This window comes from Balaenoptera physalus, assembly GCF_965194825.1.
Source record: "Balaenoptera physalus genome assembly, chromosome: 3".
In the NCBI taxonomy this organism is placed as follows: domain Eukaryota; kingdom Metazoa; phylum Chordata; class Mammalia; order Artiodactyla; family Balaenopteridae; genus Balaenoptera; species Balaenoptera physalus.
This window is the reverse complement of record NC_138890.1, coordinates 142,995,919-143,021,633: the sequence shown is the minus strand read 5'-3', so window position 1 is coordinate 143,021,633 and position 25,715 is coordinate 142,995,919. Positions and strand designations below refer to the sequence as shown.

General features: G+C 36.8%; 1 protein-coding gene across 2 annotated transcripts in view; it reads right to left on the bottom strand.

Moving 5' to 3' along the window:
• Positions 1-25,715, bottom strand: part of PLCXD3 (phosphatidylinositol specific phospholipase C X domain containing 3) — a 434,729-nt gene that overhangs the window by 121,716 nt on the left and 287,298 nt on the right. The gene's annotated exons all lie outside the window — the stretch shown is intronic.

Genomic DNA, 25,715 nt, shown 5'->3' with positions numbered 1-25,715 from the left:
CACCTGGGAGTTGGCAAGTCACTCAGAGAAACAGACACGAGGGTTTAGTCTTGGTCAAGGGAGTGCCCAGTCTCCTCTCAGATGACTGGAAACCAGGAGGGTGCCTTCTCTGGTACAGCCTATTCCTGGGGAACTTGTATTTGTTCCTGAGTATAGTACAGGCAGGACATTGATACCCAAGCTGACTGTGTTCAAGTAACCTTTGATCCCAGAAAAGTATGACTATATTCAAAATGGTGCCCTTTAAAGTAAGTCACATAAATTCCTTTTGCTTATTTTTGTTTCAGAACACTCTCATGGGACTAGGTCTCTTTGGAGGCACATGAAAGCTCATAATATAATAGGTTATACCTTGGGACAGGGCAATGGAGGGAAAGGAAATGCAAGAAGACTGGGTGTCCCCCATCCTCTGTGGACCATTTTGTTTCAGCTCCCTCTCCCAGCCTGCCATGATGTTCTGTAGTTCTAAGAAAGAAAACAGTTCATAAACCACAGAAATATAAGGCTCCTTGTATATGGATGCGAAGAAAAACTGTGTAGCTATACGAGTGGAAAGAACCAACAGAAGCAGCAAATTTAACTTAGGAAAGAATCAACCATCATTATATACAATGTGTTTGAGACATAACAATGATTTTAAAAGGGAGAAAACAAATGTGAATTGTCACTGGAATGATGTTTAACCAGCATGCATAAATTGTTTTTCCTCCTGCCTCTCCCCATTCTACATAACATCCATGGTGGTAAAGATGAGCTTTGTCAGAGGTGACAGGGTAGAGGGTGGTCAGTGTCATATTTTAGAAAACAGATTCAGATACGACCCAAGTAGATGAAGCTTTAGGGATTTAATCTTTAAAGAACTGAATATAGAAGGATAAAAAACACAGTGAACAGCCTGAGAATCTCCAGCGGAAATTACAGGTTAGAAACTGAAACTATAAAGTTGAAAATAAAACTGGAAGTAATAAAAATGTAATTCTGGGTAGTAAGAGAGAGGAAGCAATGTGATCAGGATGAATAAGAAATATAAACAGTCATTTACCTCGAAGAGTAAAAGTTTTTCAGTGACAAGGAAAGTTGGAGCAAATATTATGAGGTCTAATAATTTTCACTTAGTAAATATTAATTGAATGCCAATCCTGTGCCAGGCACTGAGCTAATTTCTGGGAATAAGTGGTGGACAAAACAGTGGATTTAAAGCAAATAGTCAGGGCCGAGAGTCGGGTCATTTCAGAGCAATGCTGAACTCCCCCGAAAATCAGAATGCTTTTCTTTGTACTGTGAGGCCAGAAAAAGCTAAAGCTGGAAGAATGGGCTCAAGTGAAAACCCAGGGTTCCGAGGAAGAACATCCAAAGGCATCTACCTAAATTGCATTTATTTCAGGAGCTATACACACATTTCACAGGGAAAGTACCCCATAAGACGCTGTAAGATAATTTACACAGAAACATTGGGTGGTATTATGCAGACATATGCAACATACACCACATTTTAGCTGTTCACAAAAAAAGGTATATTTATATTTTTTCAGTGTCTGTCCTACAACTTATTTCCTTATGAAAAGCATCGTTTGTTTAGACGTTTCCATAGAGTATTGCTTGATTTTTTTTTTTCTTTTATATTATTTTTTCCTAAGAAAAATATTTCCCTTAAATGCCAAGTACTTTTTCAAATGGTTAAATAGAAGAACAGTAAAGTTATTGCTTAAATGTTCTCTTCTCTTTCTGAGTCTCTTCACTTAGGTTCAAGGCTATAAAGAAAATATGGCTTAAGAAGACAAATGACAAAAATACATTTGCAGCCACTTTCATGTTTGAACAGGTTAGGAGGATTTTGTGTCTTGATTCTTCCAAATGTAAATGGCATTCAGACTAGACAAAAGCAAAAAAAAATAGTCTCCAGGATTTCAGAAATGCTGTAAAAAGATCACCCACATCAATGTGGCAGAGTAGCTTGCTTAAAAGCCCTTCCATTAGATTCCACTGCTATAAATGGAGGTGAGAAATCAATCACCACAACCTGGGACCAGAAATAATGTCACAATGAATAAATACTATAAGTCTAGCTTGATCTCGATAATTTTGAAAGAATGGTAAATTCATTTAAATGAATGGAGCATGTCCAATTAGCATCACACCTCAAGCCCTTTTAACACACCAAGGTCAAGTTAATATTCCTAAAATACCACCTTTGTAAGGTCAATAACAAAATCTCATAGCCCTGTCTTCAAGACTGCCAACTGGTTAGATGGCCTTGTCTCTTACTGCTTCCTAATACATTCCACTGCATTCAATCAGATACTCCCCACTACAGTTTCTCAGTCTACCATTATTTTTTTCTCTGCCAACATCTTCAGTCAGCACTCTCAATCCACCTGTCAGATCCTGACCTCTTCCTAGCGACTTCTTTTGTTCCCAACTTAAGGCTTACCTCCAAGTATACAATCAAGCAAGTGGCAAGTATTGACTGAGCATCTTTTCTGTGCCTATCATCGGGCTAAAGTGTCATGGAGGAGAAAGGAAGGAGGAATGATTAGATACATAAACATGAATCTTTGTAAGGTGCTAATGCTGAAGGTCAAGGCATAGTTTGAGGAAACAATCCCAGGTCAAGGTCATATGTAAGAAAGAGCTTAATTGTGCAATGCAAAGAGAAAAGGAACTACAATTTTGAAGACTTAATTAGCTTATATTTTCCAACAAGATATGTCTATATAAAATATATCATAATGGTCCCCAGTCTCCTCTAAATGGTGCTTTTATGGGTGCTTTATCTTCCCATTTGTGTTGTAAAATTTTCAGAGATAAAATTTTCATTTTTAGCACTCCAATGCCTACCACAGTGATGACCACGTTGTTAGTTCTCAATACTGTTGGCTGAATTTTAATATACTTCACATTTGCTCTTGCTGAACTTTACTTAAAACGAAAATGTGGGCAAATGTGTCAGGTGCACAGGTAGTACACGTCTGTCTTTCATCTTCTGTTAGTATATATGCTATAGACTGAATGTTTGTGTCCCCACAAAATTTGTATGTTGAAAACTAATCCCCAATGTGATTGGAGGTGGAGTTTTAGGGGGTGATTAGATCATGAGGACAGAGCCCTCATGAGTGGAATTAGTGCCCTTATAAAGAGGCCCCAGAGAGTTCCACTGTGAGGACACAGTGAAAAAACAACCATCGTGTAAGAACCAGGAAGCAGCTTCTCACCAGACATCAGATCAACACCTTAATCTTGGACTTCTCAGCCTCCAGAATTGTAAGAAATAAATTTCTATTGTTCTAATCCACCCAGCCTACAATATTTTGTTATAGTGTCCCTAATGGACTAAGACACATAGATCATTACATTTACTTTTTTTTTAACTTAAAGAAACTTTGGAGTGAGGGCTATGAAATCCCAGCATGGAAATTCCAGGGTTTATTCCAACTCATCAACATTTAGAACAAAGTGCCTCCTGGCACATATGAAAAAAATCAAGCAGTTTATGTATGCTTTTACTTTAATGCCATTGTACTCTGGGTAACCAAGAAATTAAATGTGTTTCCACACAAATAATTCTACCTAGTGAGTCCTCATTACTCTGCAATAATTGAAAGATTCATTGCTATATTTATGACAGATATATAAGATAAAATTTTTATAATGTATTTATAAAATTTTATGTATTTATGTATTTATAAAATATGTATTTTATGTATTTATAAAGTAAAGTTTCATTTGAAATCTTTGAGAATTAGATTTTATGTATTATCATTAACAAGTGGCTTACAGTGCTGGCATCCAAAATAAAGCAAATTTTCCTTTCCACCAACTTGCCTCTTTATTGGCTTTTGAGCGGCGAGCAGCCGGACCCCACTTTCAGCTACAGCAGGAGCATGCTTGTCATATTCAAGGAGTGGCAAGTAGGCCAGGGTGGTGTAGTGGAGTGAGCAGGGGGCAGAATGATACAGAATCGAAGAATAGGAAATGAGGTTAAAGCGGTGTGGGATGGGAGGAGACAAGCATGAAAGGCCTTGTAAGCATTAGAAGGACTTGGGCTTTTACTCTAAGTGAGATGGGGAGCCATTGTAGGATGTCGAGCAGAGCAGTGACCTGCTCAAACTTAAATCCTTAAATCCTATAAAGCGTTCTGCATTCTGTAAGTAATTTAGATTTCTTGCTTATGAATGTGTAAAATTATTTTTTTTTAATAAATTTATTTATTTATTTATTTTTGGCTGTGTTGGGTCTTTGTTGCTGTGCATGGGCTTTTCTCTAGTTGCGGCCAGTGGGCTTCTCATTGCGTGGCTTCTCTTGTTGCGGAGTACGGGCTCTAGGCGCGCGGGCTTCAGTAGTTGTGGCTCACGGACTCTAGAGCGCAGGCTCAGTAGTTGTGGCGCACAGGCTTATTTGCTCCTCAGCACGTGGGATCTTCCCGGACCAGGGCTCAAACCCGTGTCCCCTGCATTGGCAGGCAGATTCTCAACCACTGCGCCACCAGGGAAGCCCTGTGTAAAATTATTGAAACTATTCTTTGATTGTTTAGGAATTGTCAAGTTTTTTCCTTGTTGCTGTTGTCATTTTGCCTAAATATTTTGTCTTTGATCAAAGGGATTATAACAAGTTCTGGGTTCCATTTTCAGTATATGATTAATTTTTTTATATTTTATCAGCAAATGCACTCAAAATATTCTCAGTAGTATCAAATCTTTGTCCCCTAACAATTGGTTTGTTATTTTCTGAAAGAACCAAAAGTTGTCTGGACTACACCTACATTATCCATTTGAAATGGAAAGTCAAATTATATAATACAGTTTGGTATTATATTGGTTTATTGGTAAATAAACTAAGCAAAATATTCCTTCCAGATATTGGAACAGACTTTGCTATATAATCCATAAATTGACTCAACAGACAAAACCAGAAAGGATACATTAGTGTGTTATGCATTGAGAATGAAGAGATTAGGATTCTGTTAGAGAAGCCTGGAGGAACTGTGTAACACATGACTGAAATAATTTCCTTTATTTCTGTATCCTACAAAAGATCAGGAAATTATCACTCCTACCTCAAAAACCTGTAAAAGAGGAGGAGGAATAATGTGATTTTTTAAAAAGTAATAACTCTCCATTAAATCATTGCAATCTGTTTCACATACATTTGTGGATTAATTTTCTCTCCTCCATAAAATGTGCAGCAAAACCATGGTAGTTTCTTTCTATGACACTGGGTTACAGGAGTATTTTTCATCACTGCCTCACTTGTTAAACTACACTGATATTTCTACTTTTTTGCTTATTTTTACAGTATTTCAGGGGTGTCTGATCATCTTTCAAATGATTAAGTGATAAGATAATCGAGAGAGAGAGAAAGGGAAGGTGACATCAGCCACAGCGGTTGCTTGAATGTGGGAGAACGAAGCAGCTTCTGCTCCCAAATCATAGCAGCTGACCAATTCAGTGTCATGGTCAGAACCCAACTGGCTTCACAACAACACCCAATTAGGTTCACACCAACACGTCAGCGTCCCACTCCCATCACAGGGACAACTCTTTAGAAGTTGAGTCGTGATAATTTAGTCTCCCATATTTCTGTTTTCCATTAACAAAATCAATTTTAATTTAGGTATCAAATCCACTGAAGAAGTAGGTACCTCATATTCGATAATTTTGTTCTATCCACAGCCCTGAGAAACTCCCAGGAGCCTAAGAGAGCCTCAGGGTCACATATGGTGACTCCGGGCAGTAGGTGTCACACCCCTGCAGGAGACACATCCAGTTACAAGAATCACCATATTCAGGAAAGCCCAAAGATTTGATGTCCACATCAGGTATGTAGAGTTTCCCCTAGCAAGATCCAGTTTAGAAATCCAGGGTCATTTTATCATAAGCAATTCTGCTTAAAAACATGGTTGACATTTTACCCTGATCAGGTTTGCGGGGGAACAAAGTGGGCAAGTTAACCAAAGGGCAGATCCTGACATGGCAAAGGAAATGGGGTATGAGCAGAAGTGCGGTTTTGAACATATTTGCAATACCTGTGAGACAATCTAATGGCATATTGGAAGTTGGACAGTCCTGGAACTCAGATGAAAGATCTTGACTGGAAATATAAATTTGGGAGTTATTTGCATATAGGTAGTATCTCGTCTAGAGTGAGCATATAGAGTGAAAGGAGAAGAGGGTACAAGACAAAGCCTAAATCTAATATTTAGAAATCAGAGTAGAGGAGGGCTGAGGAAGAATGGCTCAAGAGGTAGGAGGAAAATCCACGATAGTATCATGTAGCAGAAGCCTGCAGAATAAACTGTCTTCTTAAAGAAAGATGATGTGCTCAACTTTGTGAAATAATGCTGAGATGCTGATTTTAAAAGTTATGGTGAATTAGAGTGAGCATTTTTAGCAGAATGGTGAGGGCAGCAGCCAACTGATTTGAGTAGGAAAAAGAATGGCAAGTGAGAAACTGGAAACAACATGCATAGAGCTCTGAGCAAACTTGGCTTTGAGGAAGGTTTATATATTGTGTATCTTATAACCAATTGTATAAAACAGTTGTGGTCTCATCTAAACACCAGTCCCACCTAAAAAAGAACTTGTCATATTGTACTTGCTTCTGCTGCTACGAGATTCACATTTCTGGTATTTGTCTTAATGTTACCTTTCTATCTCTAATACGTGTTTGCAACTTCTTAGGGATCTTTCCAGGGCTTGCTTTCTGGATGCCAAGGCTCCATGTTTTCCCCAGAATTTAAGTAACCATAACACAAGGCTTATATTCCTGACCATGGCAGGTGTCCCTGTACTGCTGTGGCACTATTAGCTCTAAGCTTCTCTGAATTGTGCATTGGCATTAAGCACTATTAGGCTTGGTTTTCCTTGGGCTCCCTTCTTTTCCACCCATCATAGCATTCACCTTCAGAGCTACCTTCCTCTGTGGATACTTGTCCTGTCAAAGAGAATTAAGCTTTCTAAATCCTTGGGAATGCAAGAAAATCAGCGACAACACTTTTTAATGTAAATTTTTTATTAGCAATTTTGCTACAGGCCTTGCTCTAGACACATGCTAAAAATAACAGTGAGATGATGAAATAAAATGTTTGGGTAAAAATTATATTTACTTCCAGTCTCCACTTTCAAAAATTTATCCTTTAGCTTCCACTGGTCATCATTTTTCTAGCTCAGTACCCAGAAGGTGTTCCCAGTCTTAGATTTATGTCTTATGTTTGGGGGAATTCTCAACCATAATCTTTTTAAATTCTGTTCCTCTTCCATTCTCTGTATTTCCTCCTTTCTGAACTTGTAGCACATGTATGTTGGACTTTCTGAATCTTCTATGTCTCCTAATTCTTTTTTAACATTTTTCTTTTCTATATCTTTGGGCTATGTTCTTCTAGTTCATTAGTCTCTCCTCAACTATTTCCAGTCTTCTATTCAATGCACGTAATTGTGTTTCTCTTTATTTCAATAACTACTAAGTTCTAAGAATTCTAATGGTAATTTTCAATATATCTGCTTTTTTGTTTCATTATCTCTTATTCTTATTTTATTATCCCCGGTACTTTTCTGGTGTTCCCATTCAATTCTTTATGTTTTAAAAGATATTAAAAGTATTTATTTTATTTTTTTTTCAGATTCTTCAATGTTTCTTATGTTGGGGGATGTAAATAGATTCCTAAGCCTGCTAAACTTATTGCATGTTTTTCATCATATTGACATTCTCAGGAACCCAGGGAGGTCATCTTTTGTTAAATCCAAAGTAGTTTCATGGAGGCCCCAGCATTGGTGGTGTAGTGCTCAGCATTCAGGCCCTGTTAGGGAAACTCAGACGATGTAATGTTCCTAAACTTCAGTTCCTACTTATTTCCATGGGTTTCTCTCTTTTTTCAAAAAAGGATTTCTACTTGTGGTCTCCAGAGACTTCCCTTTCCCAGAGTTTGAAATATTTATGTGTTTTCTAAATTTTTATAAGTATTTATCCAGTATTTTTTTATGAGTTTGGACCAGATAGGAGAGGATTTGACATGTGCTCAATTCTCAGTTCACCCTATGAATCAGGAACCTTGTCCTTGGTCTTTGCCTCAGCTTTGCTTTCAACCCAATAATCAACAAGGGGAATAAAAAAAAATTGAGGTTGAGTAGGGAAGTGACTCACAGTCTCTTTAGAGATATTCAACCACTGCATATTCTAAAATGATGCTCTAAGCAGGCGTGGGGACCAGGGAGCATTTGTCTGTGGTCTGAAAACTGGACTGGCCATTACGAACCTCTATTCTTAGCTCTGTTCTTGACTTTTGGAATAGCTTGGGGTAAAAGCTGCTGTCTCAGCTCCCTTATTGATGCTTCTTACTAACCTCAAGAGAATGTTCCCCTCAATTCAATTTGAAAATATATCTCTGCTATGAAATTGGCTAAGAGTTTTTAAGCCCCAAATTTTCTTATCTCACAAAAACAAGATCTTGAATTTTAAAAAGAAAACTACCCAATTAAGTTTTTCCTTCCTTTTCTCCCCTTATCCTTCTATAGACACAAAAGGAAACCCATTTCTTTCATGTTTCTCCTTCGATCTCATTAACTGACACTTAAAACAAGTATTGCTCTCTTTCATGCCCTCTTTTTCTAATCTTCTAAAGTGTTGTAGTCTCCAAATAGAATGAAAATTCTAAAAAGAATATGATCTTAAAATACTATGTATAGAATTTAAGGATCAGAAAATTGTTTTTAAAAATTTCACAGAAAAGTATTTTCAAATGTGTGAGAAATTTGAGCACTGGCTGGACAGAAAAAGCACATCTAAAAAATGTTTATAAAGTTCATAATTAAATCTAGCAATGTGGGGAAAAAAATTACAGGTACTAGAAAAAAATTATTATAGTTTCATTTTTATAAAACTGCAATAATAATTTTTTTTAAAAACTTACTATCGATTAAATAACAAGTAAGAAGAAATTAGGGTATATTTTCATCTGTGCCATACTAATATATCACTTTGGTATGAAAATGTTCTTTCTTTATCAGAACATATGTTGTTTTCATTACTTTTCTTGCTGTGAGTCATACATTCACCTACCATATTCTTTTACTCAGTTGAAAGGTCTTAGATGCCAACAGAGTTTATCCACAGTTTCTATTTTTTAAACACCTTGCTTCTCTTGGGTGGGATGAAGAATGAGAATGGTAGGACAAAAAGTGATAATGGGCTGACAAGAGCTAGTTTGGAAAGATCTCAACAATGGCCTCTTTGGTGTGATCAAGACCAGCAGCTCTGTCCAATGATATCGCTAGCCAAGGCATTTAAAAATACATGATGAGGAATGAATTTAGATTAAATATGTGTGTTTATCTCTATTCCCATCCCAAACTAAAAAAAAAAAAAAAAGAGAGAGAGAGAGAGATGTAAAAATTATAAGAATAATGAGAATATGAAAGGAAACAGATATCAACAAATATCTGGAAGATTAAAAGTAGATGAATTAATTAATTATAAATAATTTAGAAGATCAGAGGGAGCCGAAACCCAAAGGACTGAAGAGAGGATACTGATAAAAAGAAAGACAATCATTCCACAGAACCCTGAAAAAGCATAGGATTTAGAAGCACAAGTATCATGGAAGATGCAACGAGGAGACGAGCTGGAAATGAACGTAACATTAGTCAAAAGTCTATGAATCAGAGTAGTTAGGTCTCTTCCTTCCTCCCATACAGCTGGGCAAGGATTCCACCCCCCAGTGGAGGAAGAACAAAGACTGCTCTGGAGGAACGGATCTAGGAGGGACATGTGTATGGTGGAAACTGAAGGTGGGAAAATGTCACTCAACAGTGGGAATCCCAGCTCCCTTACTGGTCTAGTTCCCCTAATGTTAGAAGCCTAAACAGACAAAACACTAGAATATTCTCTTCTGGATAACCTGCAGAGCTTCTGAGAAAAAAAACAATAAATTCTTCCACAAAACGAGCAGGGAAGATGTCTACCTCGGTGAACAGACATGCTACCATCTGATCACCTTGGAGTGAATCCTAAGAGTTGATAAATGAACTTCATCCCTAAGCCTCCTCCAACACATATCATCATCATCATCATCATCATTATCATCATCGAATTTACAATAAATCTCTCTGCTCTTTCACTCTTAAATATGAGTGGACATCCAAGATCACCAGATATTTGAATGAAGCCTCCAGCATGAAAGAGAGGGACTCAAAACAAATGAGAAAAAGAATCTCTAAGGACACAGACTAATAAGACTTTATACTGTAAAGAAACAGATAAACAAACCAAAAAACAGGAAGGAAACTAGTAAGCAAAAAGGAAGATTTTGGAGACCTAAAAACATAAAGTTTATAGATTGAAAGGGCCACCAATTACCCAGCAAAATGAATGAATAAAAGGAAATCATCATCATAGATCAAAACTCTAGAGATAAACAGGAGTTCCTAAGAGGTTACAGAGGTTATTTACAAACAGGTCATACACAGGAAGTCAAATGGCATTTTATTTCTTAAAAGTAACATTGATGCTAAAAGATAATGTTTCCAAAATTCTGAGTTAAAAAAAAATTCCATACCTAGCTAATATATCAATCAATCATGAGCATAATATAATGACATTTTCTGACATGCAAGGATTCAAAGATTTACCCTCTAAATAACTCTTTAATATGTAATGAAGACATATCTTGAGAACAAGAGGCAGTATATTAAAATGATTAAGGCACAGATCCTGGAATCAGAATTCTGGGTTTGAATATTGACTCTTCCACTTTCTAGCTGTGTGCCATTAAGAAAACTAACTGCTACGTACCTCAATTTCCTCATCTGTAAAATGGAGATAATAATAATACCTAACTCATGAGCATTCAGTGAGTCTATGTATGTAAACAGTGCCTGGCACAAAATAAATGCTACATAGTAACATTATCATCTTTATAATATCATGGAAGATATGGACTTAGTACCTAGGATATAGGAAGTTATCTATCTATCTATCTATACTCTATCTATCTATATATATATATTCTACACAGGGTCAGAAATGGTAAGTCCAGATAACAACTGCACATCAAATCTACAGAGTAATCCATACTAGGGCAGGAGATTGGAGGGCTCAGGGGTGAGGTGTCCAGGGAAAACTGGACCTGATGCACTGTTTGGAACTGTGAGCATCTAGAAAAAATATTATAAGCAAGTGACAAATCTTTGTATTTGGAACACAATAGCCATAAGCATAAAGAAAACAAAAACTTTTAAAAATGCAACCTTTAACTTTAGTAAAATAAAAAAACTGTATGAAATATAATCATATCATTACTTGGCTTAGTAGTAAAAAATAGTTACCTAGTCATAGGTATGTAAATAGCAGCTAATCGATTTAACCAAAAATGGTAATATAATTATAATGAGAGAATAAGGGGTGGAGATGGGAGTCAGTAGGAGTCAGTAGTAAGTAAGTAGAGTAAGAGTAAGTAGTCCTCAAGTATACTATACGAAAAAAGTCAAAAGATGGTGACTAAAACTGACAAATCAGTAAGTATCAATATAAGGTTATTATTTAGAGATAAGGAGGTAAATATCATAAGGTGTAGCTTAAAAGAAGTTAAGAGTGTTTTTTCTCTACAAAAAGGGACAGGATGGGGACAGGAGACTTCCACTTCTCAGTATAGGTTTTTATACTATATAATTTTTAGCTATTACTTTGTTTACAAAATTATCATAAAACAATAAAGTAAAAATTGAAAACAGTAACTGAAGAGAATCATGGCATATAAAAATGCATACATTCATTCAAACGTTATTGAACCCCTACCACGTGCCAGACATTTTAGATCCCGAGTGTGTTAAAATGCATAAAATGATCCTAGGCTTAAGAAGCTCACACACTTGCAAGGGGATTCAACAGAAAATCCTTAACAGGAGACAGTTTGATAAATGTGATGATAGGAAATGAATAAAGTATTCCAGAGAATAGGTGACAAGTCCATTTGCTCTTCCCAGGCTGGTGAATTTTTTAAAACAATGTTTTGAATAGATAATACACACACATTACAAAAGTCGAAAGATCTAAAATGACATAAATGGTAAAATTTAAATCTCCCTCTCATCCCTGGTCTCCAACAAATTTTCACCTCCCAAGGGCTAATGATTGTTACCAATTACTGTGTATTTTTCCAAAGATAACTATTCATTCTGAGCATAAATATAAATATGTATTCATACATAAGCATTAAAAATATTCTTGAACACAAATGGCTGCACATAATACAGATTTCTTCATGATCGTTTTCATTTAAAATACTGTGAAGATCATTCCACATTGGACATATAGAGCTGTCTTAGTATTTTTTTAATGCTTGCAGAGTATCTCATTGTAACATAAACTATTTAAACAGACCCCTCCTGATAGATATTTAAGTCGTTTCCAATGTTTTACTACTGCAAACAATGCTGTAGCATCTTAGTATCAATACATATATCACTTTGCAAATGTACAAGCATATCAGTAGGATCCATTCCTAGAAGTGGACTTCCTAGGTAAAAGCAAGTCTCAAAGTGAGTTCATACTGAGAGTGACAGTTAACCTAATGTCAGATTTTAATTGGATAACTTAAGTGAACACCTGCAACAAACCTACATGGACTTCAATAAAATGAGTTTGATCTTGAATCTAGTTGAATCAATAAGGTAGGAACATTTCGTAAAGCACATCTTTGAAGATAAATGAAACCCGTCTCTATTTCACTAACCAAGGTTTTGATATTGAGATTGACCTTCAACTTGCCCATGGGATTTAATCTCTCAGTTATAACCCAGGTTAAATACCAATATGATTATTTGTCAGATCTAAACATGGTCTTTCCTATTACTACATATAGAAATATTTGTCAGCAAAACCAAAATGTAGTAGGGCACTTCCCTTTCACATTGCTTTACTTCTTGTTGCCCTCTCTATATAGCTGTGTTTGAATGATTATCCCATCTCCTTCACTATTCACTTGACAACCAAGACTCCAAGCCCCCGGGCTAATCTCAGAACAATGTCACAAAATTAAAACCTGGATCTACTTCCCACTTAAAATGTAAGTTGCTAAATATAATGAGTTCACAACTGAAAGTTTCAAATCAAATGATATACTTAAGCAGGCCTCTGCATAAAGGATGCCTTATCTGGTTACAAAATATTTATTGTTGAAGCAGTTTGTTTCTTAATTTTTCAAACTCAATGCTTCTGCCATTCTGTACATTTTAGGAACAAGCAGTTAATGCTGTAAGCACCACTGGCTGCATCCAAGCTGCCCTGACTGGTTTCTGAACCATTTGGTAAGTAGAGTGTGGTCTAAGAATTGAATAAAGCATTTATTTTCTTCATTGTCTAATTAAATACCATTTTTCTTATGACCTAAGATTTCCTTGCCTACAAAACTGAGTTAAGAGATTTAAGATGATGGAGAAGCATATAAACTATGTTAAATTGTACACGATAGAACTGGAAATGGCTATATTATTGAGTTTTCGCCCAAGTGGATTTCTTTAAAGTCCTCAAATAATTAAAGCAGATTCTTAAAAAGAAAATAATTAAACAATCTAGACCATAATTGTTATATAGTAAAATAACATGAATCTCATTCCAAGATAGGCAGGCCGTGTCACTCTCTTTCTGAGAGATGACATTGCAATGGCCTAAAGCTCTGCCTTCTAAGAAGCAGTGAAGGTTTGGAGGTTATAGTTTTGTTAGAAAAGCACCGCATTATTAGAGAGTTGATGATCTTTAGCTTGGTACCAATTTCTCAATACTCAGGAGATTCATTAGCTGACCAAAGAAGGAAAAACTATTCATTGCAGATACTAATGTACTCATAAGTTACATCTCTATTATTAAGAGATAATTGGTTTATTAAGTGTAAAGAATAGAATAATTTTTTTGTTTTCCTTTAAGAACACATGTGTTTAGAAAAAACTCATAATTCACCCAAATATCAGCATCAAGATTGTGGATAATCCAAAAAAATAAATGAAACTATAAGCCTCTTCTACCTCCTTAACGATTTGTATGGTATTTTATGCCAAAAATTTATTTTTAAATGTTTTACTTTCTAAAGCATTTTCTATTGTCTAAAAAAATCTGCACATGAAAGAAAATATTCTGGATGGCCGGAGAAAATCTGCCTGGTATTAAGAATTAGCATGTAAAGTAGCCATAAAGTGAAAAATGCACTGGCGGTAATTGAGGATTAACAATATTGCAACAGAATAAAAGAGGAACTTTGATATCTTGGGTCTTTAATGAATCAATTTAGCATCACTGGGATTTCTACAGCACAAAACAAAGTAATGACTTACTCCCTCATACAAAGCACAATAAATGTGTGAGAGCAAATTTATCATCCTTTCTTGGTGCCAGTTGTGAGCAATACAATGACGGAACTGGTAGTAGAACCATTCCATATTCAGCTTTCCTTAGTAGGGAGAAAGGCACATAATGAAAGAGTCCACAGAAGTAAACTTGTCAATTACTACTGTACAATAATTTGGAGGTCAGCTTCAGTGGAAACTTGGAGCAAAAGGTCCCTTCTTTGTTAATTTCAAACAAATCTACAAAGTTTTAGAAGTACTTGAGTATAAGTATCCTCCACTATCATGGAAATTCTGTACATCAGGATGACATTGTCTCTTGTGTGTGGACCTCTCTAAGTATCTCTTTGGCCAATAAGGCATAACACTCAAGAGATTCCTGGGAAGATCATATTCTTAATTGCTACAGCTTGACAGATGGAATTAATGACATTTTCCCATGTGGTTATATGGGTGTGTAATGATTCATAACACACAAATATATCCACAAAAGATCATGCCATATCTGCAACCCTCTGAAACTTTCTCTTTATCCCTCCCTGCCTCCTGGTTAATCTTCTGAGAGTAAAATATACTGTTTCGTGGGCTCATTCTCTGCCAAGCATTATGTAAGCCTAATACGTTATCTCATTTAATCCTCCCCACTTTGGGAGAGTATGCAGAAAAGAGTTAACTAGGCATCTTGAGTTTTATTCTTTGAAAGGCCTACCTACAAGTTTCACACTTGACTGGTATCTAGGAACTTGGATTTCAGGAGGGTTCCCACCATTTCCTGAATTGATAAGAGTAGCTCCCTGTGCCTAAATTGTTTGTATAAACAATACGGTTTATGTTGAACACCTGCTTTCCTTCTGGGTGTCTAGAGCTTGATACATGCCAGGCAGAGGACACTTACATGATCAGTCTCTAATTAAAACCCTAGGTACTGAGTCTCTTATATACTTCCCCGATTGGCAACATCTCACACGTGTTGTCGTGACTCGCTGAGAGAATTAAGCGTGTCCTGTGTGACTCCAGTAGGAGAGGACTATAGGAAGCTTGTGCCTGGTTTTCCTAGACTTTGCTCTATGTGCCTTTTCCCTTTATGATTTTTAGTTTGTATCCTTTCACTGTAGTAAATCATAGCTGTGAGTATCACCATATCCTGAGTCCTGTGATTCTTCCTAGTGAGGCATTGAACCTGGGGTTAGTCTCAGGAAACTGACACAGAGAATAAGTATTCTTATTATCCACATTATACAGAGGAGAAAACTAAAGTACAGAAAGGTTAAGGAAATCTCAAAGTTCTCATCAAGGCTTTTAGTAAAGATCTGCACGACATAACAATGCATAATACCTCAATCTTCCACTGATTCTGACATGGATACAAAATGTAGTTTCTATAGATTTTCCTGTTTAACCAGATTCAGTGACAATGCTCTTCTCATTTCCTGCTACAAAAATTTAATTAATTCATTAAACATATGCATATGTATACAAATGTACTGCTAGACACTAGACCAGGAATCAGCAAACTATAAACTACAAGACAAATTTATCCTGTCACCTGTTTTCGTGCATCCTGCATCCTAAGAATGGCTTTGTATTCTTAAATAGTTTTAGAAGACAAAATAATAATATTTTGTGATATTAAAATTTTGAGAAATTCAAATTTGGGTGTCCATATATGATATTTTAATATAACACATCCATGTCCATTTGATTACATATTTTTGTGGCTGCTTTTGTACTACATGGCAGAGTTGAGTAGTTGCATCGGAGATCATATGGCCCTCAAAGCCCTTTACAGAAAAAGTTTGAGATCCCTCTTCTAGACCTGTCATGTTCAAGGCCTCCCTCTCCTAGCCAAACTTATGCCACTTGTACTGTTCTCATCTCCCACATATCACTTTTCTATCCCTGTCATCCTGAGAAAACTCCCTTTTCTAAAAGCCAGAGCCCATGTTTTATATTTCTGGTCCTGTGAACTTGGAGAAAAATCACTTTTTTTCTCTGGGATTCAATTTCCTCATCTGAAAAATGGGAATAATATTATTATCCTTACAGTAAAATTATGAAAAATAAATGAAATAGTATAGGTTAAAAAATCATTTAGCTCAAAGTAAGAACTCAAGAAATGGTACTTGTTACTAGTATTAGTTGGGGTTTCTATAATAGCCAATAATCCTTTTAACTCTTAGTACAGTACAGTGCTTGTTATAGCTGATTAATAAAAAAACAACAACATACTTCATTAGCACGGCATTATAGAAAGTAACAAGGATGCACTGGGTAGTAGAGGGAATTTGGGCCAGTTATCTACTCCGAGTTTCGGCATCCTTGTTGCTAAATACACTTGTGACATTACCCGATTCTTTCTGAAGCACACTTCAAAGAATCAGGTACATCTTTTCTCAGATCCTTGGCCTGAAATAGTACTCAGGATCAAGATGTCTCTTCCATGATCCCTAAGATCCAGCCTCCTTGTACCACAGCAACTTCCAAATTCTGGATTTCTCAGCATTGCTGCTTGCTCAAAAAAAAACTCACGTAGGATGGGACTGAGTGAACTGATGAGGATGATTATAATTTTTGTGACTTTCTGTTTGAATTTAAAAAAAAAAACTCATGTAGGTATTAGAAGTCATTTTGAAGAGGCTGTCCTATATCTCAGTGCAGTTTCCTAATTATCCACTACAGACTATCCCTTGCTTTTATCAGATTGTAACTGACCTAATTTATAAAGACTCCAGTGAAAAAAGAGTCTCATTAAAAGCCTTCCTCTCTTTAGCAGCCTCTCTTTTCTCCCCCAAATGATCTAGGACAAAATGGCCCAATACAACCAGCTGGGAAAATTACCAAGTCACTTGAGAACCTTCTGAAGGGAGCCTGCAAGGAGTGGGGTCTCTAAGGATTGGTGACAGACATGCACTGGCTAGGAGTGGGGTTGGGTGTAGTTGCAGGATTAACAGCACTTTAAGAAATGTCTGGCAAAATATAGCACTGGGTCACTACTACTCCACTTTCCCTTACAGAAAAGTTTTAAGAATCCCTGGCCACTGCACTCTGGATTGATTATACCTGTGATTCAGAAGACATTTTATTTTGAGACTTGTGCTTCATGCAAAACAGGTACAATAAAACAATTCTCAATAACAGCATCATTCAATCAATATTTATCAAGTCTGCTATGTGCAAAACATTGCAACCATGGAGGCTGAATCAGTTAGGTATTCCTATAATAATACTGCATAACAAATGACTTCAAAATCTCAGTGGCACACAACAATGAGCATTTACTTCTTCTTCACAAATTTCAAGTGGCTGAGAAGGCTTGACTTCAGACAGCAATGGCTTGTGTGGTTCTACTCTACGTATCTCTTGGCTTCCTCTTGGGGCTGGCAGGCTACCCAGAGAAAGCTACTATCACAACAATGGCAGAAGTAAAAGAGGCAGACCTCTTTAAGACTCAGAACTGGCATACTGTAACTTCTGTCCCTATTCTCAGCAAGTCATATGGCCAATTCTGAAATCAAGAGGTAGGGAAATATCCTCTGCTCATAATGAGGCTATACCAAGTGGATACAGGAGGGGTGAAGGTATTTCCACATTTCAAGCTGCTACAGAGTCATAAGATAAAACAGTCTCCAGGATCTGTTGGAGGATTATGGGGAAAGATAAAAGCTCAAGTCCTATAGACACTTGAGCAGAGAGTATTTGAGGGGAGAGAACTTCCTCCTTCACTTCTGATGTTTCTGGCCTATCTCCACATACTTCTGCAGTCCTCCCCACGAAGGGTGCAGGAAGGACTATCACATTTAGCTTGCCCGTCTCTCAGTAGACACCCTGCCCTACCAGAGAATGAGTTATGTTTTCCTCTCTGCCAGGTGGTGGCAGTTAGGGTCCCTGAGGTTAAGCCAGTTTAATTCTGGGATTTTGTATTAAGAAGCTCATTTGTACCTCATATAAAAAGTTGGAGTGAGACCACCAATTGGATTGAGAAGCTAATCCAAAGCCACTCTTACATTAAAAATTTAGTACACAAGAAAATGAAGCTAAATTAATACTAAGTAACTAAGCCATTGCTCAGAGTAAGCCTTTTATGAAGTGCCTGGAGCTGGGTTCCCTATAAAGGGAAACCTGAGAGGTCCCAGTTCCAAAGATCAAGGAATGCAGTGATATGGGATTCCCCAGACTTAATGCTACTCCAATATGAAGTCTTACTTGGCAGTTCTTCTCACCGTGTGATATTTTACATATTACCTTATCATTGTTCACCAGGCGTAGGTGAAAAGATGGCTTCAGCTGAAGCTCTCATTCTCCTAGAGCTCTTATTCACTGCTCTATCTCATCTCCAAATATGTTGCTTTGTGTCAAACAACTAATGATTCCTTGACTGTGCCATATTACTTGACAATGTGATGCTTTTTGCATGTATTGACCCTTCTGCCTGGAATTGCCCTGAACTTCCTTTCCTGATAAGAAAACTAATTCTTTGAGACTCAATTTCAGCATTACCTCTTATGGTAAATCTTCCCTGTCTACTCCCCTCACTACTTATACATTCCAGAGAAGCTAAGCATATCTCTACTTTGGTTTTGTTCATACTGTATTATTATTATTTTAAATATTTGCGCTTTCTCCAGGAAACTATGAACTACTTAAGGATAGAGACTATCTTATTTTTTGTGGGCACAGAACCTAGCAGTGTCTAGTAAATTCTATAAGGTAAATGGTCATTGAATGAGTATAAGGAGGGAGGACATACTGATTTCTTATGACTAATCCTCAAAAACAGTAGCTTCTCCATTTCAGGAGAAGGAAGTCTTTTCCATTTTGGTTTTGCTTTCTGTGAAGTTTCTAATGAAGATAATTCTTCCTATTTTAGTTTGCAGAGGTCTATTTTTCTCTCTGTCATCAAGTATGAGAGGCAAGTGGAAATGGGAGATAAAGCCAAACGGGTCAAAATCCAAGTAGACTTTGGATAGAAACATGGACCCAGAGCACAAGTGGGAGTGTAGGAAAATAACCAGGAGCCAAGATAAATGTCCTTACCTGAGCTGGAACATGAGGGACCTAGTGTTGGCTGGGTGGTTTGGCTAGCCTAGAAAAGGCAAGGATTCAGGGAAGATAATTTGCTGAAATGCTGCAGTGGTTAGAAATGGTAATCCCTCAAAAGTCTGAGGATAATGTTATAAGTCATAATTCTAGTTATTACTTTAAAATGTATATCTCAGAAATAACTAAATTTCTTTGTCAATTGCATTATTATGAACTTTCATCAAATCTTTAACCATGGTCATTTTTAAGTCTTTTGTCATTTACAGACAGTTCTGGGTGTACTCTGATGCTTTTGCAAAAATGTTCCTGTAAGAGGGCTTCATCTTCAAGGAATTCATGGAAAAGACTCTGACAAGTACAGGTTTCTGGTAACTGACTATACTGCTGAACTGAATGAATAAGCATTTTCAGAACTCTAATGGAAAACTGATGAATTCATAAAAGTGCTAACAAAAGATCAAGATGATAAAAAATTAATTACATGGGACTGAGTGAACTGATGAGGATGATTATAATTTTTGTGACTTTCTGTTTGAATTAAAAAAAATGTTTAAAAAAATGCATTCCAATATGCATCAGGTGCAGACAAATACTGGTTGATTCCACTTATACGAGGTACCTAGAATAGTCAAATTTATAGAGTCAAAAAGCACAGTGGTAGATGCCAAGGGGTGGGGAGGGGGTGGGGTGGGGAAGAGGAATGGGGAGTTAGTGTTTAAAAGGGACAGAGTTTCAGTTTGGGAAGGTGAAAAATTCAGGTGATGGATGATGGTGAGAGTTGCACAACAATGTGCATGTACCTAATGCCACTGAACTGTACAGTTAAATATGGGTAAATGGTATGTTTTATATTATGTGACTTTTACCACAATAAAAAAAATTAAAAAAAAAAAAAAGAAGTGGCCAAAGCAGGCAGCTTTTATACTTTTTAGACAAAGAAACAATAAATTGGAGAGGAACTGACAGGACAAAGAAATTGAGGTTTGGGTGCTTAATTAGGTGCTTAATTAGTAAAGAATTTAAGCAAAGTTTGGGCTTGGGTAATAAATTAGTGAAGAATCAACAAGGTTTGTTTGTAACAAGGATGTCTTTCTACCTCCTAGTACAGGGAGGGCAGTTTTCACATGGGAGAAATATATGCCATTGAGGCATATTTTGCGGGCACCTGCCCTGGGCCCTAACAGTAAAATCTATCAACTACTTAGCACAACGTCTAGTACATAATAGGGGCTCAATAAATGTTAGTTGTTATTACTAAAAAAAAAAAAAAAAAAAGACCACACCATTGAGAAATTATCTTAGGATGACTTGCATATATCATGGCTAAAGACAATATTTAATAATCGTGACAAACTGATTATTATATCCCCTTTCCATGTGGCCATGTCATTTATTGGTATTTATTTATTTTGAGGGAGATCACTGGCTATTATTAAGGCCATTTGTACCACCAGTCAATGATGTTTTGTTCTGGTTTTTGGCAGGTGCACAAAGGCTTATATTTGCATTTTATACTCAACATCTAGACTAAGTATTTCCTCACACTAATCCAGACTTGTGCTTAGGGACTGACACAGATAGATAATAAGCATTCATAACTAATAATAATTCATGAATTTCCAAAAAATAGTTCTGCTATGAATATCATCCAATGTTTGGTCCATTACCAGAACATAATCACACATAGTTAATATCTAGATTAAGAAATCTGAATTGAAATAACTATAATATTTTACTTATCTAGAAGTCACTACTCCTATGAACTTAATTATCTAAAACACCATCAATAACACTTTCAATTATATACCCTGAAAGTACATAAAATAAAAGAACATTTCAGTGATAAAATAAATATAAAATTTATATACTAAAGCTGATGAACTTTATTTAATTAAATGTCCATCAGAGTCTATTTACTTCTATTCTAAACACAACTGTAATCAAATTAGCTAAATCCCTCTTCAGCTAAGAGAAAATAAACAGCAAAGTAGAAAGAGGTATAACTAGGTAGGGTAAGTTTCTTGAAAACAGGCATAATGAAAAGGCAGCAAGGGAGATCAAAACTACAAGAATAAGATTCCTCAAAAAATTAAACATAGAACTAACCATATAAACTAGCAATTCCACTTCTGTGAATAGACTCAGAAGAAGTAAAAGCAGGGACATGAACAGATATTTGTGCAACAATATTCATAGCAACATTATTTACAATAGCCAAAGGTGGAAGCAACACAGGTATCCATCAACAAATGAATGGATAAACAAAATGTGATATATACATCCAATGCAATACGATTCAGCCTTAAAAAGGAAAGAAATTCTGACATGTACTACAACATGGATGAACTTTTAAAACATCATGCTAAGTGAAATAAGCCATTCAAAAGAGGAAAAATATTATATGAGTCCACCTACATGAAATACCTAGAGTGGTCAAATTCATAGAGACAGTAAGATGAATGGTGGTTGCCAGGGGATGGGAGGAGGGAGGAAGGGAGAGTTAGTGTTTAATGGGTTTCACTAGAGGAAGATAGAAAAGTTCTGGAGATGAATGGTGGTGATAGTTTGCAGAACAATGTGAATATACTTAATGCAACAGACTATATGCTTAAAAATGGTTAAAATGGTAAAATTTATGTTGTATGTATTTTACCACATTAAAAAAAACTAACAACAAAACACAAGAACTTAGAAACATAGATATCTGGTCCAGCAAGTATATGTACAAACAGCTGTGAACATACCAATGCTTTTCCAAATATCTCTGTATGATATATAGTTTAATAATTCATGCTACTAATAATTATAATCCTGTATCATAAAATAGTTAAATTATATTGGTCCTTAGTACTCTGAAAAAGGAGAGAGAGAGAGAGAGAGGGAGGGGGGGAGAGAGAAAATATGGTCCTTAAAAAATTATGCAAAATACTTGAAATTAATCATGGTATTATCATTTTTTTAAACATCTTTATTGGAGTATAATTGCGTTACAATTGTGTGTTAGTTTCCACTTTATAACAAAGTGAATCAGCTATACATATACATATATCTCCTCCCTCTTGCATCTCCCTCCCACCCTCTGTATCCCACCCCTCTAGGTGGTCACAAAGCACAGACATGATCTCCCTGTGCTAGAGGTCCATACACCTCACTACAAATAACTCAATTTCATTTCTTTTTATGGCTGAGTAATATTCCATTGTATATATGTGTCACATCTTCTTTATCCATTCATCTGTCGATGGACACTTAGGTTGCTTCCATGTCCCGGTTATTAAAGCTGCAATGAACACTGTGGTACATGACTCTTTCTGAATTATGGTTTTCTCAGGGTATATGCCCAGTAGTGGGATTGCTGGGTCGTATGGTAGTTCTATTTTTAGTTTTTTAAGGAACCTCCACACTGTTCTCCATAGTGGATGTATCAATTTACATTCCCACCAACAGTGCAAAAGGGTTCCCTTTTCTCCACACCCTCTCCAGCATTTGTTTGTAGATATTTTTTTAACATCTTTATTGGAGTATAATTGCTTTACAATGGTGTGTTAGTTTCTGCTTTATAACAAAGTGAATCCACTATACATATACATATATCCCCATATCTCTTCCCTCTCACATCTTCTTCCTTCCCACCCTCCCTATCCCACCCCTCTAGGTGGTCACAAAGCACGGAGCTGGTCTCCCTGTGCTATGCAGCTGCTTCCCACTAGCTCTCTATTTTACATTTGGTGGTATATACAAGTCCATGCCACTCTCTCACTTCGTCCCAGCTTACCCTTCCCCCTTCCCGTGTCCTCAAGTCCATACTCTACGTCTGTGTCTTTATTCCTGTTCTGCCCCTAGCTTCTTCATAACCATTTTTTGTTTTTTATAGATTCTACATGTATGTGTTAGCATACGGTATTTGTTTTTCTCTTTCTGACTTACTTTACTCTGTATGACACAATCTGAATGAGATCCTTGCTGGGTAGAGTAATCTTGCTTGTAGGTTTTTCCCTTTCATCACTTTAAATATGTCCTGCCACTCCCTTCTGGCTTGCAGAGTTTCTGCTAAAACATCAGCTGTTAACCTTATGGGGATTCCCTTGTATGTTATTTGTTGTTCTTCCCTTGCTTTTTCTAATATTTTTTCTTTGTATTAAATTTTTGATAGTTTGATTAATATGTGTCTCGGCGTGTTTCTCCTTGGATTTATCCTGTATGGGACTCTCTGCACTTCCTGTACTTGATTAACTATTTCCTTTCCCATATTAGGGAAGTTTTCAACTATAATCTCTTCAAATATTTTCTCAGTCCCTTTCTTTTTCTCTTCTTCTTCTGGGACCCCTGTAATTAGAATATTGGTGCATTTAATGTTGTCCCAGAGGCCTCTGAGACTGTCCTCAATTCTTTTCATTCTTTTTTCTTTATTCTGCTCTGTGGTAGTTATTTCCACTATTTTATCTTCCAGGTCACTTATCCATTCTTCTGCCTCAGTTATTCTGCTATTGATTCCTTCTCGAAAATTTTAAATTTCATTTATTGTGTTATTCATCATTGTTTGTTTGCTCTTTAGTTTTTTTAGGTCTTTGTTACACGTTTCTTGTATTTTCTCCCATTCTATTTCCAAGATTTTGGATCACCTTTACTATCATTATTCTGAATTCTTTTTCAGGTAGACTGCCTACTTCCTCTTCATTTGTTTGGGCTTGTGGGTTTTTACCTTGCTCCTTCATCTGTTGTGTCTTTCTCTGTCTTCTCATTTTGCTTAACTGACTGTGTTTGGGGTCTCCTTTTCACAGGCTGCAGGTTCGTAGTTCCCGTTGTTTTTGGTGTGTGCCCGCAGTGGCGAAGGTTGGTTCAGTGGCTTGTGTAGGCTTCCTGGCAGAGCGGGCTGGTGCCTCTGTTCTGGGGGATGAGGCTGGGTCTTGTCTTTCTGGTGGGAAAGACCACAACCGGTGGTGTGTTTTGGGATGTCTGTGACCTTATTATGATTTTAGGCAGCCTCTCTGCTAATGCATGGGGTTGCATTCCTGTCTTGCTAGTTTTTTAGCATAGGGTGTCCAGCACTGTAGCTTGCTAGTCGTTGAGTGGAGCTGGGTCTTAGCGTTGAGATGGAGATATCACGGAGAGCTTTCGTTGTTTGATATTACATGGAGCTGGGAGGTGCCTGGTGGACCAATGTCCTGAACTTGGCTCTCCCACCTCAGAGGAATAGGCCTGACACCGGGCCGGAGCACCAAGACCCCGTCAGTCACACGGCTTTTCCTCCTGGCATCTCCTGGGTCATCAGGAACCCCAGCTCCTGTCAGCATGGACACAGCCCCGTGTTGTCCTGAAGCCCAAACCCCGGCGAGCCCAAAGAAGGCTCCGCTCCCCTCAGCAGAGACGCTGACCCTGGCATCCCAGCCCAAGTTCTGGCGGCGCCTGAGACAGAACTTCTCTCAGTGGCGCACAGAGCCAATCATGGTATTATCTTTAAAGGTGCAAATTCCATAACTTAAAAAAGTGACCCTATGAGTGCATTACATATAAATGTTAGCCAATATTTGCCAAAATATCTAACACACTCCCTAGAATTATAGAAAGCAATTGTTAAAGTTGTTTCCACATGCTACTTTCTTTAATGAAGAAAAAAATCTAGTAAAATGTATTTCTTTCATTTAATTTCCTATTAAAATATTGCCAAAGTTTAGGAAAGTGCATATGTTATGACTGTCAGCAAATGTCACAATGAAATCAAATCATTTTAGAGAGACTGGAGCCAAAGCTTTGTCATATTCTATTCTGAATTTTGGTAGAAAAGAGGTTTTCATCAGGAATAAAAATGACTTTTGCCCAGACATTAGCCAGGAAAAATCCCTTGAAAACAATATTCTGGGAATGGCTCTAAATTCTCGATAGAAAAGCAATCAAAATCAAAATGCCATCTCCCAGGGTCAAAGACCAGTGTGTCAGCCATTGGGAGGCTCTCAGTAGTGTCCTTCTGAATATAACACTGGGATTCAAAGTTCCATTTAGGCCCTTGTGAGGCTAATGTAGCTGCACTGAACATTTTTTTCATTTATAGCATTTGCTTTTTTCTCATCGTAGAAGACGGTATGATGACATTTTGCAGGGGTAGGGTGTGAAGGGAAAACACAACTTGGGGTTTAAGGCATAAAGCAAACTTTTAATCTCACGCTTGCTGAATTTAATTCCATTAGTTTTGGTGTTTTACTTGTTTAAATATTTAAGAAGATATCTGAGTACATTTTTAAAGTTATAGCATAATGGAAAAGTAGGTTAAAACATTAAAATACATAAATACTGATTGCTTTTGAAAGGGCTCAAATAAATATGCACTTAAAACAACACAGAAAACGATCA